Here is an 18,576-nt window from a genome sequence, read left to right on the forward strand (position 1 = left end):
GAGCAGACCAATTCAGTTTTGAATCAAGAATAACCCCGACGTATTTAACTTGATCGAGCACAAAGACCTCTGAACCGAAGAACTGTAACGGACGAGCTCCTGTGATTATCCTATGATGAATGAAAAGCACCATTGATGTTTTGCCCGGATTTACAGATAATTCAACCTGACAACACCATTGTTGAACAGATCGCAGGGCTTGCTGCATTAAATCAAAGAGAGTGGTAAGCGAAGAACAAAGAAGTCGATTGCTAAGCATTGCGTGTATCCAGTAAGGGAAAACCCAAGATATTCCGTTCACGACTGCATTGTTTAACCTCCTACAGCTATTCAGTCCTCGACACGGAAATACACCTTAACTTAGGAGTTCCTATTTTTGTGGCCTTTTACGACATGGAACAGGAAACCAGTGGATCAATTCTTGGTAGAAAATAATTCCGCCGGATGCCACACGGCTTACCTGTTTGGTGGACTTATACCACCGGTATAGGTGGACCGTAGCGTTATACTTAGCCAGTTGGGAAACCGCTACCGACACTACACGGCTATCTAGGCTGCTCAGAAAGGGAAGTTGACATTGATGGACAACTTCTATGGATGGCCGAGTCATACGTTGGAAACAGAAGGGCAGTCAACAACGGAACCACAACCATCCACATCGCAGTACGATTTAGAGGAAGTACCTTCAGCAGCTTCAATCAACTCAGCATCTTCTGAAGCATTAGTCGCGGCGGAGTATTCAAGAGCACACAACATTGAACTCTTCAACAAGGGCATCGCAGGAATCAACGTGTCTCCGATATCAACGAAGAAAACCCGGAATATTAATTATCCTAGAGAAAAATATTTGAATATTTCTAGAGGTATAAAAAAGCAAATATTCGGGTTCTCGGCGGATGAAGAAGATCCAGAATTACTTAAAACGAAAGCAGCAGAGTTGGATTAAGTGATTACTCAAATGATAGAGCAGTTTGCTCAGCCTGATTTCACTAGGAATGCAAAAGTGAGTTTGTTATCAGTCTTGCCAAACTCGTGGTCAAAGGAGAAAATAGCCACCCAATTCAAGGCGAACAAATACAGTGTGTCGGAGGCAAGAGAATCAACGGACGAAAAAAAGCCAAGAAACAAACGGGACGCAGCAGGAACGAAACGATAGAAAACGAGGGGCTTCAATATTTCAACAGCGATGACGTCAGAGGAGTAATGTCGGGATCAAGAGATTGCTTCACAGTCAAAATGAATGGTAAGTGTGAACGCAAACAAAAACGATTGCTTTATTCATCATTGAAAGAAATTTATTTGGGTTATAAGGAGGAATTTCCAGATCGAAATATTGGATTTAGTACATTTGCAGCATTAAGACCAAAACACTGCAAGTTGCTTGGAAGTTCTGGTTCACATAACATATGTGTTTGCACAATCCATGGGAATGTTTCAATAATGATTCATGCTGTTGAAAAATATTTCAAGCATGACGATTATTATTTAAAAAATCTATTATGTGACTCATCAAAAAGATCCAGCAACCTCCGTGAATGCAAAAGTTGTCCAGCGACATAAGATCTGATCGGCTGCGTATAGTCGATTTCAATTGAATGCAATTTAATGAAATTTTACGGCACTGATTCTGATATTTTTTTCCGATTTATTCAAAGTCCAAAACATTGAAAATAAAATCAATTGTTTTCAAAATTTGTATACACACTTAAAGCCATTTCTTGAGCTCGGCATAATAAAATGCCGAAACTGATCAGCAACACGTAAATTTGCTGATTGCTCAGCAATCAATACACATGTTTCTGAACTTCGTTAAATGCATTCACTGATATTTCGGTAAAATGCTTCACTTTGCCGAAATTTGGCATAATTGCTTGCTGAATTTATCAGTAAACAACAGATATGCCGACATCAGCAGAGACGTTTGACGAGATTTCGGAATATGCGCTAGCTGTTGCCGAGATTCAGCACGACAGCTGTCATTTATTGCCGCGTTACATTTTCGCTTCGCATTGTGCGATTATTTTCTAATGAAATTCTCTAGTGAAAAAATGGATAATCTTCGAAGAAGCGTGGAACCACTTGCAAGTACAAATATTGAATAAATATAGTGACATGTTTCGCTTTATAAAAAGCGACTTTATCAGAGCACTCGCGATTATAAGGGAAAAACACCCAACACGGGGCTCAAAGCGTCCTCGAGACAAAACTTTGGGGGATAGGCGAAAAAATAACCCAATGCATGGAATAATTCAATAGATCAAAGTAAGTTTATTTTTTGAACAATACCGTATATGCATCATTAAATATTGAACATTTTTGTAGGCCAAAAATCAATATATATTTTTATTTTCATATTTCCAGCTCGACTCAAGGTGCCCGCATCTGGAAACGCCGCTTTTTATTTATGCTACATGTTTTCAGGTAGGCTTTAAGCACTACTGGCAACAAATTTGTAAGCCTCCTTTAAGTGTTAATAAAATGAATTTTTTATCCTGAATAAATACAAACAAAATAATTGACAAGATTTTTAATTACTGATGATTCGGTAATTTATTTTTTCATTTTTTCGTTTTATTGGATTGCCGAATATTCAGTGAACGTTTCACTGAGCAAACAGTAAATCTTATGCTGACGATTTCGGCAATATTTGACGTTTGTCAAATTTTAGGATGCCGAGACGCTCAGTAATTTTATTTTTGCCGAGATGATTGCTGATTACTCGGCTGTGCGAATCTCGGCATTTTTTTTGCCGAGACTCAGCTAAAAAATTTAAGTGTGTACAATAAGTTTTATTTTATTGTATTATCTGTGAAATTTTCATTAAAATATGTTTATTTGTTAACGAATGGAATGATTTGACGAAAAATAACTACAATAACTCTCAGAAAAAAAAACTTTTTTTCAATGTTTCTTCCAGTAAGTCACAAAAATGAAAAAAATATAGTTTTTGGCTATTTTACGAATCCTGATCCTATAGTAAAACAATACTTCAAGAATACTTTGCCAAATTTTCTAGGCTATCGGAACAAAACTCTGGAAATTCGGCGCACAGGTCAAAGTCCTACGTCGATTGATTTGGAAACTTGACAAAACATTCTTGAATTTGTTTTATAAATAAAATACAAAGAAAAAAGTACGGGTGTGTAATGTCAGAGACATAACTGGATGTCGTGAATACGAATAAAACTGACACGATTTCTTTAAACTTTCGAATTCGAATTGATAGCTGATCGATTGTGTGAATTGTGAAACTTTTGACGTCGATTATCTCATCACGGATTTGCATATTTCATTACAAGAATCTATCAAGATGCTGTACAGGATTCATTTCTATCTTTTAGAAAGACCAAATTGTGGAATTCTCTACGATATTTAGCACAGTTCGGAACATTTTTCCCGAACGATTTTCGCACAGCGGAAAGTGCACGAAGCAAATCAAATTATTTTGAATTTTCACTAAACTGATGATTTTTACCTTCGATGTGCAAAGAAGTAATCTTAATAGTTCTTTAGATAACATTTACAGCCATTAGAACGGCCACTTGTCCACTTTTCGTTTTCTTTCTCTCCTATGCAAACGACCAGAAGCTTTGTTGCATGATGCAATCGCTCTTGTTTGAGTTGAAACTAGCTTTGCGTACAAACCGCAAGACATCCGCTCGCAGTGCCAAATGATGCGAAACTGGTTTAATGCGTCTTCTCGCCTTGACGACCGGAAGGCAAATGAGGTCGTGTGTTCGAGGTTTTTAACAACGCAGAAGGTGCGCTCTCCGATGCCGCTGTTTGAATACGTCCTTTCGTCACGACGTCTACTTCCATCCAACGCACTAGAAGAAATGATCAATTTTCGCCCACGGTTCCCCTTTTATAACGTCCAGTGAGGGATGTCGTAAAATCGATCGATTAATCGAGTAATCGATTAATCTAGTAATCGATTAATAACCCATATAATCGAATAAATTACAATCGATTAGTTTTAAAATTATATTCGATTATTAAACAATCGAGTAATTCGAAATTTCCGACATCCCTACGTTCAGTTGAAGATATGTGCCTGACTACCTCAAAATCGTCGTCCTTGTGCGAAAAACCCAAGCGAAAGTAAAGAGTTTTCCGCGTTGTATTTAAATTTTGAGAAAACTTAATTTTTGAGTTGTTTGTGGTTACCTCACAGTGTTCAAAATATTATCCTAAATTCCTGATCATATTTTTGATGAAATAGTGAAAGAATTATGTTGCTGCCATTAATAACATACAAGTCGAGATATTCACGATTAAGTTCTGACCATTCTTCCATATGGCTAATTTTAAAAAGGCGCTCCATAGTAAAGTAAGTCGTATTCACGACAAAATAATTTTTTCGATAGTGTTACACTCTACCAGCTCTCTAGAAAAAGAAACCGTTTCTTTCGATTTTATTGACTGTAAACTGTAAAAGCGGTTTTCTCGACAGCAGGTTTTGAAAGTTCGTGTACATCGGCATTTGAAAACTACTTCACTAAGATGAAACGTAAAGAAAAGGCAAAACGGTTATGTGCCCTAAGCACATTATTATATCGCGACCTCTAGCAACTACAACTAACAAAACCCACATACAGCATAATAGCTTCACAGTTTAGGAATATAATCATATAGTGATAGTATTTTATTATTTATACTTCTTCTAGCATAGTGTTTTCCAGTAAGCATCCAATTGCCTACCGATAGCGTAATAGAAAAAAATGATTTCTCACTGATTGAACAATTTAATAAAAAGCCAGTCTAGTGAACTTCAATTTAGACTGTTAATTTTGTTCATGTTCAAACTACATCACCCTATGATATGGATATATGTACTCACCAAGGAACGTTAGTCTATCGCGATACTTCCAAGAGCAGTTGGCATTGTTTCCCATCTCTCTTTTGTTAGCACCGCAGCCAGTCAGAATGCAGTATCGTATCTCCTTTTGGGGTGAGAGAAAATCAGTTCCCATTGCATACTCAACTCATCGAACGAGCTATAAATAACTCATAGTCTGGTAAACTAAGTGATGTTTGTGCCGAACGGTAACAACCATCAGGCTTCCGCTTTTGCACCATGCGATCGGTGACTGGCTCTGTAATTCCAGACGGATCCTGTCGATAATTACCGATGGTTTTGCCACAGATAGTCCTAATACGTTCCACCAGCTCGTATGACCGATGGTGGCATCACTCGTGAAATCTGTTTGCGGTGTTTGTTTATCATTGAGGATCAGAGATTAATCATAACATACACAATAACTATACCCCTGCCTGACTCACCCTTGATGGGTGGGTTCGAACGGAATTTCGTTAACAATGTAGTGTCAAGATTGGAACAACTCAGGGTGTACATTGTTGTTACAATTTGCTGATCCGAAGAGTAAAGCCTGCATAATCAGTGTTTGCACAATCTCCGCAAACTGACCCACGGAAACAGTTCACAAATCTTTGATTACCCTCAGCTGTCCACACAAATAATCTATTTTATAACACATGTAAAATAAGCGAAAGCTTTGTGTTGTAAAATTGATAGTATACTAACAATAGTGACTAACGACCTAATACGACTTAGTCTTATCGAACACATTCATATTTGCTCGCCGTCAATAACCGTGAGGACACTGACTTAAGAGTGTTACGGTAAAAAAATGATTCAACAGGAATGTTTGTAAATTCATACATGATAACGAAAAAATATTCATTCAGGCGTTCTGCGGATAGCAAAGTAATCAAGGACGCTGTTCGAAACTTGACGGAAAGAGTCAAGCGAAAGGCCCTGCCATTTTCATTCGCAATAAATTGAGTATGAATAAATAATTTTCTTTCATGTATTCTTGAACTTCCGCTTGAAGACGGCCCAATACATTTCTATCGGATGGAGCTCAGGCATACTGGAATGGTTTATATCCTTGGGCACCAAGTGAACGTTGTGCGCGGTATGGCCGTTTTTACCTTTTTTTATATATATAAAAAATAGGTATAGAATTCGCTCAAACTTTCGAAAAATTTTCCGAGGCCCGGAGGGCCGAATGTCATATACCAATCGATTCAGCTCGACGAACTGAGCAAATGTCTGTGTGTGTGTGAGTATGTGTGTGTGTCTGTATGTGTGTTGTCAACTAAGAGGTCGAGATCTCAGAGATGGCTGAACCGATTTTGATCAAACTAGTCGCAAATGAAAGGTCTCCCCGTCACCCAGAACGCTATTGAATGGTTTTGAGATCGGATGTTTACTTTTTGAGTTATACGAAGTTTTATGTCAAAATTTTCAAAATTTATGTTTTTTGACAGTATCTGTCACAATTGACCTTGAAAACAGAATATGTTTTCAGACTTAGATTCCGCACGGTAATAGCTATCCAACAAGCCATAGATTGTTAAAATCCGTCCATTTTTAACGGAGATATCGAATTTTTTGTGTAAGCGACTTTTCCCCCATATTCCAGCAGTAGAAGTTCTGAGCGCTGTATGGCAAAGAAAGGCTTGGGAGCAACGTAAAACACGAACAGCATTATTTTTCATGACATTTTGCCTCGGACCAATTTTAGCACGGTTCGGTTTTGGCAACATAATCGTTCGAATATGACATATTGGAAAGATGGCAGTACTTCCGAATTCTGAACAATTTCATAATTATATTGATTTAAAATGCTTACAGCAATAAATGCTGGAAGAACAAAACACCCATATACCATTTGAATCAGTTCGTCGAGATCAGCAAATGCGTATGTGACAAATAATTTCACTCAATTTTTTACCTTATTTTCGAAGATGACTCAACCGTTTTCTACAAACTCAGATTCATATGAAAATTCGTATGCTCCTAAACAAGGTTCCTGAATTATGTTTGGATCCGACTTCTGGTTCCGGAACTACAGGATGATATGTGAAACGAAATTAAAATTGTGTAACTTATTTTCCTCGTAGATGGCTGAACCGATCTAAGATTCAAATGATATCTAAGAATCATCTAAGATTTGCTGATTTGAATTGTCGACAACCAAATAAACTTATTTCAGTTTTAGTGGTATTCAGTTTTCGATTCGGAAGGCACCCAACAATTTAACTCGTACTACGATTTCTCAAAGATGTCTATACTGATTTTTAAACATATTGAAACAAATGTAAACTAATCAGGTGAATTTGTCTGACTTCGGCTACACCGATTTTCGAATTCCGGCTCCAGTATCGAATCGTTTCTCAAAGCTCAATCGTTTTCTCAAATAAAGCCAAATCGAATTTCAGAAAAAAATTCAAATTAAAATAAACTTATCGTCCCACACAAAATAATTAATTTTATTCAATGCTGACTTCCGATTCTGGAATTACAGGAGGATGAATTTTTAAAATTCAAACCGATGTAGAAGATGATAATCCCGAAAAGCTTGAAAGTTGGACTCAAAACTATTGCAATTTATTCGTCATATGGCCATACGAATCGGTTTGGTTTATGCTGGTTCCTGAATACCGGCTCTGGAAGTACCTAAAATTACCGTAAATTCTAAAGTGGAACTCACTTCGACATATCATGAAAAGTTTAATCGATTGTAACCTTTTTAGATAGAGTAATGAGTGATTAAAATGTCAAATTGCAGCTTAAAACGACGGTAATTAAAATAATGTCATGAAAACCGAAGAATATTCATGAAAAAAACACATGCGGATTGATAAAAAAAAGGTATCATCTCACTGATAGGTGGATTAAGCACGTTTTTACCATAGCAAGATGACAAATCCAGCCAGAACAGAGTAGAACAAATGTGTCGCTTAGGGAAAGTTAGCAGATGATTTTCTAAGCACTATTGCACATGAATTTTCTGGTTAATAATCCCGGTCGCGCTGTAAATAAAACTGATGGCCTTTGACACGAAACACTTGGATTGACCGTAAAAATGCGCTGCAACCACAATTACCCGACCAGTACCCGAGAAAAGGTTCGGGTATTTGGGTTCGAATACCCGAAACCCGATCAAATTCTTGAATCCAACCCCGATCCGTAGGTACCGTTCTAAGAGAGCAGAATATCGTCCTTAGCGAGCCAGCAAACAACCAAACGGAACGTTGAAGCAAAGCTTACTCATCAAACTCGAGCTCGAAAATTGTACCAGTAGGTTTTGACGAAGTACCAAGGATGCCTATCGACGATGAAACCGCTGTCAAAATGGATTTCGGATAGCTTGCTGGTCAAAAATTCTACATGGCGACGGCACGAGGAGATGCTCCTGTGAAGTGTAAGTTTACTTTCATGAACAAATTTGTCAAATAACTGATGATTTGGCAAAGGACATGCAGCTGTGGAGCAAAGACCAAAGTGTTCGTGACAAATAAGACGATGGATTGATGCTGTACTAGGAAGAATCTCGCCAAAAACCGCGTACTACCGTTCATCAATGCCCATAAAGGCCCCGTGAAGTTTTGGTAGATTTGGCAAGCTGCCACTATAGACGGGAAGTTATCCAGTGGTACCGAGATAATAACGTAGATTTCATCGAAAAAATATAAGTCCACCCATCTGTCCGAAGTTCCGGCTCATCAAGAGATTTTAGCAATAATGAAGCGGAAGCTTAAGAAAAGTGGAAAAACGACTCGGGACGTTGACTCCGGAGATGTGTAGCGTTTGATGGGAGGAATCAATAAGAAAGTGAGAAATTTCACTAGAAGCGAAGAGAAATAATATGTATTTTTATTTTTTCCTTAAAGTACAGTGTTTTGATGTATACATAGATGATTTTATTATTCCGGAATCTAAATGGGCATAGTTTTATTCTATGCAATGGAACCTAATGGGACTATAAAATCTTAGTTTGAAATAGTCGGTCCATCCATCTTCGAAAAAATTGAATGACCTATTTGAATCCACCTAGTTGTCTAATGAGGCCTTTCTCATAATCGTTAATAAGAGGAATGGGTGCAAGTTCCGTGTTAAGAATTTCGACCGCTACTTGCGGTATTTTCGAAACTTGAGACCGAAATGGATATAGCCGAAGTAAGTTTCTACCGCAATCAACTAATACTTGGATTAGTTTAAAAAATATTTTTTTCTTGTGTACTAAGTATCGTCATTTTAAATTAAGATTTAAAGTTTTCAACACCCATCACCTCATAATACCAAAACTAGAGGACCGCTAGTTTTTGAAAAACAGAAGTGAGTTTCATTTTCAAGTATTTACCACTACTTCTGGTACTTCTGTAACCTGTAATTTTTCGCAGTGATTTTAGCTTTTCGCATTTCCATGAAGAGTGTATCGAAAATAAACTATCCACATACATTTGTGTTGTACGCATGTATTTGTGATGTTTTTATGCTCAGATCACAGCATGCTGTGCGTTTGGCTGTCAGCTTTTATTTGTTTACTTGTTTGTGCGGTTGAAATTCTGCGTATTCAAAATGTCGCGTAATGGAAAGGAAGTGAAAATTAAGATTCTTGACATATGGCTAAGTGAGAATAACTATGCGAAAATTGACGAAGCGGCTTGGAATTCATCATGCCAGTGTTAAAACCACTATTAATAAGTTTGGGGAACACTATTCTTTGGATGAGCTACCAGGAAGAGGCTGAAAACCCGGTTCTTCCAACCCGAAACTGGACCAGAAAGTGGTATCTCTAATCATGAAGAACAAATCAATATCAATACATGATTTGGCCAAAAAAGCAGGAACGAGTGTCGGAATGATCCAGCGTATCAAGAGGCGAAATCACCTGAAGACCTAAACTACAAGAAGCAGGAAATCTCGAAACAAAGTGTAGAACAGAAGAAGCGAGCAGTAACAAGGGCCCGGAAATTGTATTCGCGTCTTTTGCAGTTTCCGGATGCTTGCGTTTTGATGGACGATGAGACTTATGTAAAGGAGGATGTAACGTTTAGTTTATGAAAATCGAATCATAATCAATCTAAGTGAATTTAAACGTTACGTGCATGTAGGTAGATTTAATTAAGAGTGCAGACAAAACTGTGAATCTGAAAAATTGGGCGCACTAGTTCACTCTGACACGAGGCTAACTTGACAGCCAGAGTGAGAGAGTTTTTTTTGAGTAGTGAGTTTCCGCCCACCAGCGTGTTCGTACAGTACACGACGGGCAGAGTGGAAGTGTTCCGCTCAAAGCCAGCGTGTGCCGGCTGGAACGGGCGGCCATCGGATTTGGCACGTCGGGAGATACCTGCGGGAAGTGGCAGTCTTTTCCGCTCGAAGTGAAGCGTGCTCGTCGTCAGATATCAGAGTGACCCATCAGGGAACACCATAAAAAGTCACCCTCCAGCGTCACGGAGCAAGTGTTTCGGCAGTGTTTGTTGGAAGCTGGATTTTGCGTGAGAAGCTGGGAGCCGCCCGGACCAATAGACACCTCGTGGAAAAGTCACCGACCAGCAGGCAAAAGGGGCTTCATCTTCCGGAACGTTGTGAGTAATTCCTGTGTTGAGTACAGTGCAAAAAACCGTGCAGACTTCACGGTCATTCGCCGGATGGGACTTCCAGCGAGGATTCCAGTGGCTTCACAAACAGACTTCTGGTCGTCAGGTGGCGAGAGAAGCATCGCAACGGCGTGAAGGTGACAAGCTTGTCTTTCGGCGCAAGGACGGATCCGCGATGGATAACGGCTAGTCGCGCGGTTAGCGACACCAGAGCAGAGGACGAGAATGGCCGCCGTGACGGGTGAGTCTGCACAAATCAGAATTAGCAAGAATTAGCAACAAGGACTCAAAAAGCCCTTCCAGGTCCACAATACTTTACTGTCGTCGTTAGGCAGGATGTGAGCGATGCAGACAGGTCGATTCAAGAGGAGAAATTCGGTCGAAAGGTACTGGTATGGCAAGCAATATGTTCCTGTGGTTTGAAGTCAACCATTTTTTACACTACCGGAACAATAATTGCAGAAATCTATCGATCTTAGTGTCTCCAGAAGAGAATGCTGCCTTTATATAAGAAGCATAGTACACCTTCACTATTTTGGCCGGATGTAGCGTCGACTCACTATGCCAAAACCACTCTCAATTGGCTTACGGAAAAGGGTATAAATTTCGTTAAGGAAAATATCAATCCACCAAATTACCCATCCATCGACCCATAGAACGTTACTTTGCAATCGTGAAATCGTGAAGAGGGTCTTCAAGAAGACTGGTGAGGCATCTGGGAACATGCAGGAGCTCAAAAAATTTGGGCTCAAGCGTCCAAAAAATGAGATGCAACACTTGTCCGAAACTTGATGAAGAGCGTTCGATCAAAAGTTCAAAAATTCGTGTAGGATTAACTAAAATTTCATCCGGTTTTCATTATACTCAAGTTTAACCTCGTACAACGAAGAATCAATTTTTAGTTTGAATAAAATAATGTTTTTATCATAATTTGAAAGAAAAAAATGTGGATAGCTTAATCTCGATACACTCCTTATGATAAGAGCAAAAACCCCATGAATAAATATTTCATTCTGAATATTGATTTTAGAGACAAAGACTTTGCTTAAATTCCAAATGGGTGACTTACTATCTCAAGCTCTATTTCGATTAAATCAATTAAACGAAATCTAAACAAACGAAGCGAACCTGCGTTTGTGTTACTTTTGCTTATGTAAGTCAAGCTAAACAGCATGAATCAGCATCATAAAACATGTAGTAGGATTATTATAATAATTATTGTAATAATTATCATTGTAAATAATTTTCCTAACAGTATGTATTAGGTGTACAACTTTGCTTCCGCCGTTTTTTTCCAAATTTTAAAGCTTTATTGCGAAAAAGTGCTTACAGATGTATTATTCAAAGGATTGTCCGTCGCTACTACAACATTCTCCCATCTTTCCGGAAATTTTCGGATCCCGGCTCGAAAAAAGGTGTCCTTTTTTGACGCTATCCATGAAGCATTCCTTTTTTTCCAACACTTCGAAGGATTGAAAATGTTGATCTGCCAAGCCGTGTGCCGTCGAACGGAATAGTTGGAAGTTAGAAGGGGCGACATCTGGGGAATACGGCACTTTTGCTACGTGAGGCCGAGCATTGTCGTTTTGGAGGATGACTTTGCCATGTCGCTCTTGATACTGTGGCCGCTTTTCTTTTAGCGCGCGACTAAGGCGCATCAGTTGCGTTCGGTAGCGATCTCCTGTGATGGTTTCACCCGATTTTAAGAGCTTTTTATCAAGCAATACTTCTAGTTGTTCATCTTCGAAGGTTTTTTCTCTTCCACCACCATGTTTGTCTTCGACATCGAAATCACCATTTTTAAAACGTTGAAACCACTCCCGACACGTTCTTTTACTCAGAGCAGCATCACCGTAAGTTTCTGAAAGCATTCGATGCGCTTCAGTTGCATTTTTTTCGAATTGTAACAGAAAAGTAAAACTTCCCGCAAATGGCGAGAATTGGGCACATAAACAGACATTTTCGAGCGTGAATAATACGAAAACAAGAACAACTGTCACTGAAACGGCGATGACAATTCGTTAGGCACTGTACACACTCACTTTAAAGGCATTATCATCTATGTATTTTGACCAGCCTCAGCCGGTACAGCCACCTATCGGAAAACGGCGGAAGCAAAGTTGTACACCTGATATGTTGATATTATTTGCTGTTTTTACTGACATTCACTGTCACCACTATCAAATTGCATATGCATAGCAAAGCATGAAATTCCGGTACATTTTAAAAAAAAAATCTTCTACCAAAATCACACACCAGTAGCAGACAGAACAGAACACGCATCGTTCGTACACTGAAACCTCCATTTACGAACTAAACGGGGGTTCGTAAAAAGAGGTAGTTCGTAAAAAAAATTTACGTTATTTGGGATTTGGTTCGTAAAAAAAGCTTTGGGCAATGAATGTAGAAACCGCCCATCATATGGCTATTTTCGGAACGCATGTGTAAGTGCAAGAAAATGAAGTTTGGGCTAGTTTCAAAATCCAAGATGGCGGCTTCCAGTTTATTTATATTGCTAGAAACCCCTAACAATATGAGTATTTTTGGAACGGGATTACTGAGTAGATGTCGGAAAACGATGCTGGAGGCGGTTTTGAAATTCAAGATGGCGACTTCCGGTCTTTTAATATACCTTGAAAACCCTTACAATGCAGGTATTTCGGAACGGGATTGATGAGTGGATGTCGGAAAACGATGTTTGAGGTGATTCTAAAATTCAAAATGGCGACTTCCGGTTTCTTGATATTCCTTTAAACCCCTTACAATATGGGTATTTTATAAAAGAATTAATGAAAAGGTGCCGAAAAACAATGTTTAGGGTCCAAGATGGCGACTTCTGTATCATCTATATCCGTTGAAATCCCTTACAGTATGGGTATTTTCGAAAAGGATTTGATGTGGTGCCATGAAAACGATGTTTCTGATCGTTCCGAATCCAAGATGATCACTTCCGCTCTGTTGATATTACTTGAAAATACTCACAATATGGATATTTTCAGAACAAATTTGGTATGTCGGTACCGATAAAAAAAAGATGTTTGTGGTCGATTTGAAATACAATTCTTCCCAAAAATACCCATATTGTAAGGGCTTCCAAGGAATATCAAGAAACTGGAAGTCGCCATCTTGGATTTCAGAACCACCTCAAACATCGTTTTCCGACATCTACTCATGAATCCCGTTCCAAAAATACCCATATTGTAGTAGTTTCCATGAAATATAAATGAGCCGAAAATCGCTTTCGATGTATTCCAAAACCTCTTTTTACGAAGTAGATTCAAAAAAAATTTACGTCATTTGGGATTTGGTTCTTAAAAAGAGTTACTCTTTTTACGAAGTAGATTCAAAAAAAATTTACGTCATTTGGGATTTGGTTCTTAAAAAGAGTTACGTAAAAAGAGGTAACGTATAAAAATTGTTCGTAAATAAAGGTTTGGGTATATTGTGTTTTCTACTTCCACGTTGCACTTATCGGTGTTGTATTGTCATTCTATATGGCAGTTTGAGAACGTTGACACTCATCGTCCTGTAACTGCGGAACCGGAAGATATTTCACAGACACTGTGAACTTTAATTCAAACCAAGATTTCTGATAATCGGTTCAAGGCATCGCTGAGAAATCGAAGTGAGTGCTACTTTTGGAATTTTTATTCACTACTTTCGGTGCTTCCGGACCAGTAGTGCCGAATTAACAAACTAACAACTTCTGCAAACCAGGGAAATTCATCATTCAGTTTTATTGGATTGGTACCTGTTTTTGACCATCGTTTGTTAAAAAATAAACATTGGAAATTTTCCACATATCACACTTAAATTCCGGAACCGGAAGTCGGATCCGGATGAAATGTTCTACAAATTAAATAAAAAAATGTGATCAACTCTGGCAGATCAATCATGAATTTTGATTAATCGTTCTGAACAATTACTTAACTTAACACACACCGATATTTCGTGATCTCGACGAGTACGATTTAGTTCGAAAAACTCGTTTAAGTATTTTTGTAGGCAGCAGCGGATAAAAACATTGAAAGCAAAAACCGGACTTGGATTTTACAATGCAAAAGTTGTTCAAAAACATCATTTTGCAAAAACCGGACAAAAAAGATTTTATGCAAAAACCGGATCCAAACTCTATTCTTCCGACACAAATATTTTTTATCCGATTATTGCTTTCAAAGTTTTTCTCTCACCTAACGTTGTAAAATGCAGTATGGATTCTTCCAAATCATGCATCCGATTGAACGACTTCTTACGTATTTCGGATCGTTATTTTAAATTAAAACTTCAAATTGTAATTCACTTCACCCTGCAAATCCGGAATCGGAAGTCGAATTTCAAAGCAACCTATAAGGCCGAAAGATCTATCGTTTACTTTCAAGTTTTGAAAATCGGTTTAACTATCGCAGAGAAATCGAAGAGAGTTCCTTTTTTCCAAAGATTTTATTCATCATCGATTTTCTTAGACATCATTGCACCATCATCTTAGATGGCGGTTTTAATTTTTTTACAACGTTCGTTTTACCGTAAGTCGAATCTAGATAAAATTTCACAGCAGGTCATAGGATCAAAGACTATTCATTTAAAACAACGCTTGCGAAAATCTTTTGCACATTTTGCCCCGTAAATCCAGAACCAGAAGTCGTATCTGAATGAAATTCAATGGCAAGCTGTGGGATCAGAAGACTTTTCATTTTAATCTTTATGCGCGAAAGTTGTGCCATATTAGGTTTTTAGTTGAATTAAAGTTTGCGATAATTGGGCCCGCGGTTTTCCGTAAAATTTAGTGAACTTTCTATGCACGTTTTCCCCGCTCTTGTGGATCAAAAAGTCGGATCCGAATAGAATTTGATAGTAGGCTTTGGACCTTGAGGCCTTTTAATGCAATTACATTGCATTACAGCTTAGTTTACTGTAAAAACTTAAACGAAAAGTTAAATTGAAAGGTTGATTTAGTTGTACTACTAAGTTAAGCTAAATAAGCTCAACAAATTGAAATGCACGTTTTCCAATTCAGTAACCAATTACCGATAAAACTGTCGAACAATCAAACCAACACAAAGACACTCAATATTTATCGTAATTAATGTCAGATTAACTTCCACTCTTTCTCAATAAAACCAGTTCAATTAGCAATAAATTTCATCCTATTGTCTAAATTTTGAAATCGTTTGGGACTGAAACATTCTACTGTTCGCTAGCCGAGCATCACATTCCATAAATCACAGACTCACTTAAAACCAACTGAATAACCAAATTATCGCTTCGATATTACGAAAATGACGCTAATAAATCTTTCCCTCTCTTATCTTTCGCAGGTAATTATCAACATCGACACCATTCTACTGGCGGCGTCTGGCGCTGACAGATTCAGAACATTTTCATTTCCTGGAACACACAAAACTAAGCCCCTAGCAAATAACCGGTGATCGATCTGCGTCTCACCGCATTCGAAATTGCCGAAAGTTGGGTAGCTAAACAGAAACGTTCACCTTCATCCCCAATATGCGAATTTGAAAATGGATTCTGTCACCTCTGGGGCCACTCTCAGAACATCGCCTCTTCGCCGTGATGATGGAGCACAACCCGATTTGCGGAGGTGGCTTTGGGGGAAGCGAGAAAAAAAAACAATATCCCATAAATCACCGAAATTTTCTTCTCAACTTTAAATTACCTTAACAGAACACCAGCAACCGACGACCAGCCCCGTCAGCTTCTCAACCGGTCAAAGTTGTCCGTGTCCTTCTGGGTTTCATTCATCTTCATTAGCGCACACCGAAAAGTAAAGGCAAAACAGCGGAACGGACGGAGCTTGGTTCTCCAACTTGCAGGCAAATTTGGAAAACGGCAGCACGGTATTTGCCTTTAGGCTTTTACTTACCGAAAGTGTTTGATGCGGTTCGTGGGCACTCAGCTCGGGGGAGTCAGTGTTTGTTTGTGGAGAAATTGGTCAAAACTTTTGAACCGAGAAATATTGACAAAGCCGTTCTTCTTGGGGAGGACGTCGAATGTTGATCGAGAATCGAACCGACCCTGTCAGAGTGATCGATCTGCTGAACTAGCGTTCATTTACAACGTCATTAGAGGGGATGAACTTTTTGTACTGTTTCTAACAGTGTTGTGAAATGTGTGGATGGATGCTTTCGAAAAGTTCGAAGTCGACTAAAATCAATGATAAACAACGAACTTCTGGACAAAAAAACGCAACGAACCATGCCTCGCAAAAACTAGTCGAGTCTAGAAACATTTATAATATTATTTTCTCTAACAGCTTCGACAAATTTTGGTATTTGGGTCTTTTATTAATATTTACAGCATCATTTCCGAAATTACGAAAATTTATACAACGAGTTTTATTCAATGTACTGTCCAAACATAAATATGATATCGGCGAAAATAGATACCGTAAAGCGCAGGTAAAACGATATTTAACTAAAATGTCGGTAAAAATAGCTTCTTCAGAAATACGATTATTTCCTCGTTTCCTAATTCTCCCAATTCACCGTTGTTGTACCGATATACGGATTTGTAAATTGCCGTGGTTGACAGCAATCGATCACTTTACCGAATTCCTTGAATTAGAGATATTAAGACCAACTTTCTACAAAAAAAACGTATTTTTTTAAGAAAAATCTTGATCGAACTAGTCACAAATGAAAGGTCTCCGCGTCACCCAGAACGCTATTGAATGGATCGGATGTTTACTTTTTGCGATATACGAAGTTTTATTTTAAAAGTTTCAGTTTTTTACAGTATCTGTCACACTTGACCTTGAAAACAGATTTTGCTTCCAGACTTAGATTCCGCACGGTAATAGCTATCCAACAAGCCATAGATTATTAAAATCCGTCTATTTTCAACGGAGATATCGACATTTTCGTGTAAGCGACTTTTCCCCCTATTCCAGCAATAGGAGTTTTGTGCATTGTATGACAAAGCAATGCTTGGGAGCAACGTGAAACACGATTTTTCATACTGTTACATACAATTGTTACTAGGTACCAAAAAGACTGTGTACAGCATCCTTTTTCATGACAATTTACCTCGGACCGATTTTAGCACGGTTCGTTTTTGGCAATATAAGCGTTCGAATAAGGCATATGTAAACCAGATTATGGCAGCATTTTCGAGTTGAAAGTAATTCCATAATTATATTGTTTTAAACGACTTACAGCAATAAATGCTGGAGGAACATAAGACCCATATACCATTCGAATCAGTTCGTCGAGATCAGCAAATGCGTGTGTGACAAATAATTTCACTCATTTTTTTTTCGGTTTCCGTTTTCCGTTTTCTACAAACTCATATGAAAAGTCGTATGCTCCCAAACAAGGTTCCTGAATTATGTTTGGATCCGACTTCTGGTTCCGACACCGGAATCGGATCCGGTTGAAATTCAGGAGTTCCGTATGGGACCGTAAAGCCTTTCATTTGAATCTAAGTTTGTGGAAATCGGTCAAACCATCGCTGAGAAAAGTGAATGAGATCCATTTTGGAATATATGGCCACTAGTTTCGGTGCTTCCACACTTTACCCTAGGGATCTCACTTGTTTTTCTCAGCGATGGTTTGACCGATTTTGACAAACCTAAATTCAAATGAAAGGTTTCACGGCCCCATACGAAATTTGTGAATTTCATCCGGATCCGACTTCCGGTCCCGGAGTTATAGGGTAAAGTGTATTGAATATTGTACACTGTCACTTAAACTGGCGAAACAAGAGCCGCAAAAAATTTTCTAAACTAAATTCGAAACTCCACAAATCGATAGTCTTTATCAGTAGGCAACTAAACAAACCGATTCTGGCTATCCTGGTATCCGGAATTCGTAACTGGAAGCATCGAAAATAGTGGTCGTATATTCCAAAATGTACCTTACTCAAGTTTCTCAGCAATGGTTTGACCAATTCCCACAACTATTGATTCTAATAAATGGTATTCAGTCCCGAAAGCTCCGGAAATAATTGTCATATATTCCAAAATAATCGCATACACTTTTCTCAGCTTATATTCAAATGAAAGGTCTCATATTCCCCTACGCAATTCCTGAATTCATTTCGATCCGACTTCCGGTTCCGTAATTAAGCGACGAAACAAAAAACGTAAGAAAGCTAGACAAGCACCGCTGATTGACTTCTTGTCACAGTACGCAGTGCAATCAATGTAGA

General features: G+C 38.4%; 1 protein-coding gene across 2 annotated transcripts in view; it reads left to right on the forward strand.

The window, feature by feature from the left end:
* LOC131437191 (nyctalopin-like) overlaps positions 1 to 18,576 on the forward strand; it is a 344,861-nt gene that overhangs the window by 221,474 nt on the left and 104,811 nt on the right. The window contains exon 3 of one of the 2 annotated variants that reach the window (XM_058606371.1): positions 2,362 to 2,421. The exons of the other annotated variant lie outside the window; for it this stretch is intronic. The gene's annotated coding sequence lies outside the window, so the exon portion shown is untranslated. The remainder of the gene's footprint in view (positions 1 to 2,361; positions 2,422 to 18,576) is intronic. 2 annotated transcript variants of the gene reach the window in all.

This window comes from Malaya genurostris, chromosome 3, assembly GCF_030247185.1.
Source record: "Malaya genurostris strain Urasoe2022 chromosome 3, Malgen_1.1, whole genome shotgun sequence".
Lineage (NCBI taxonomy): Eukaryota > Metazoa > Arthropoda > Insecta > Diptera > Culicidae > Malaya > Malaya genurostris.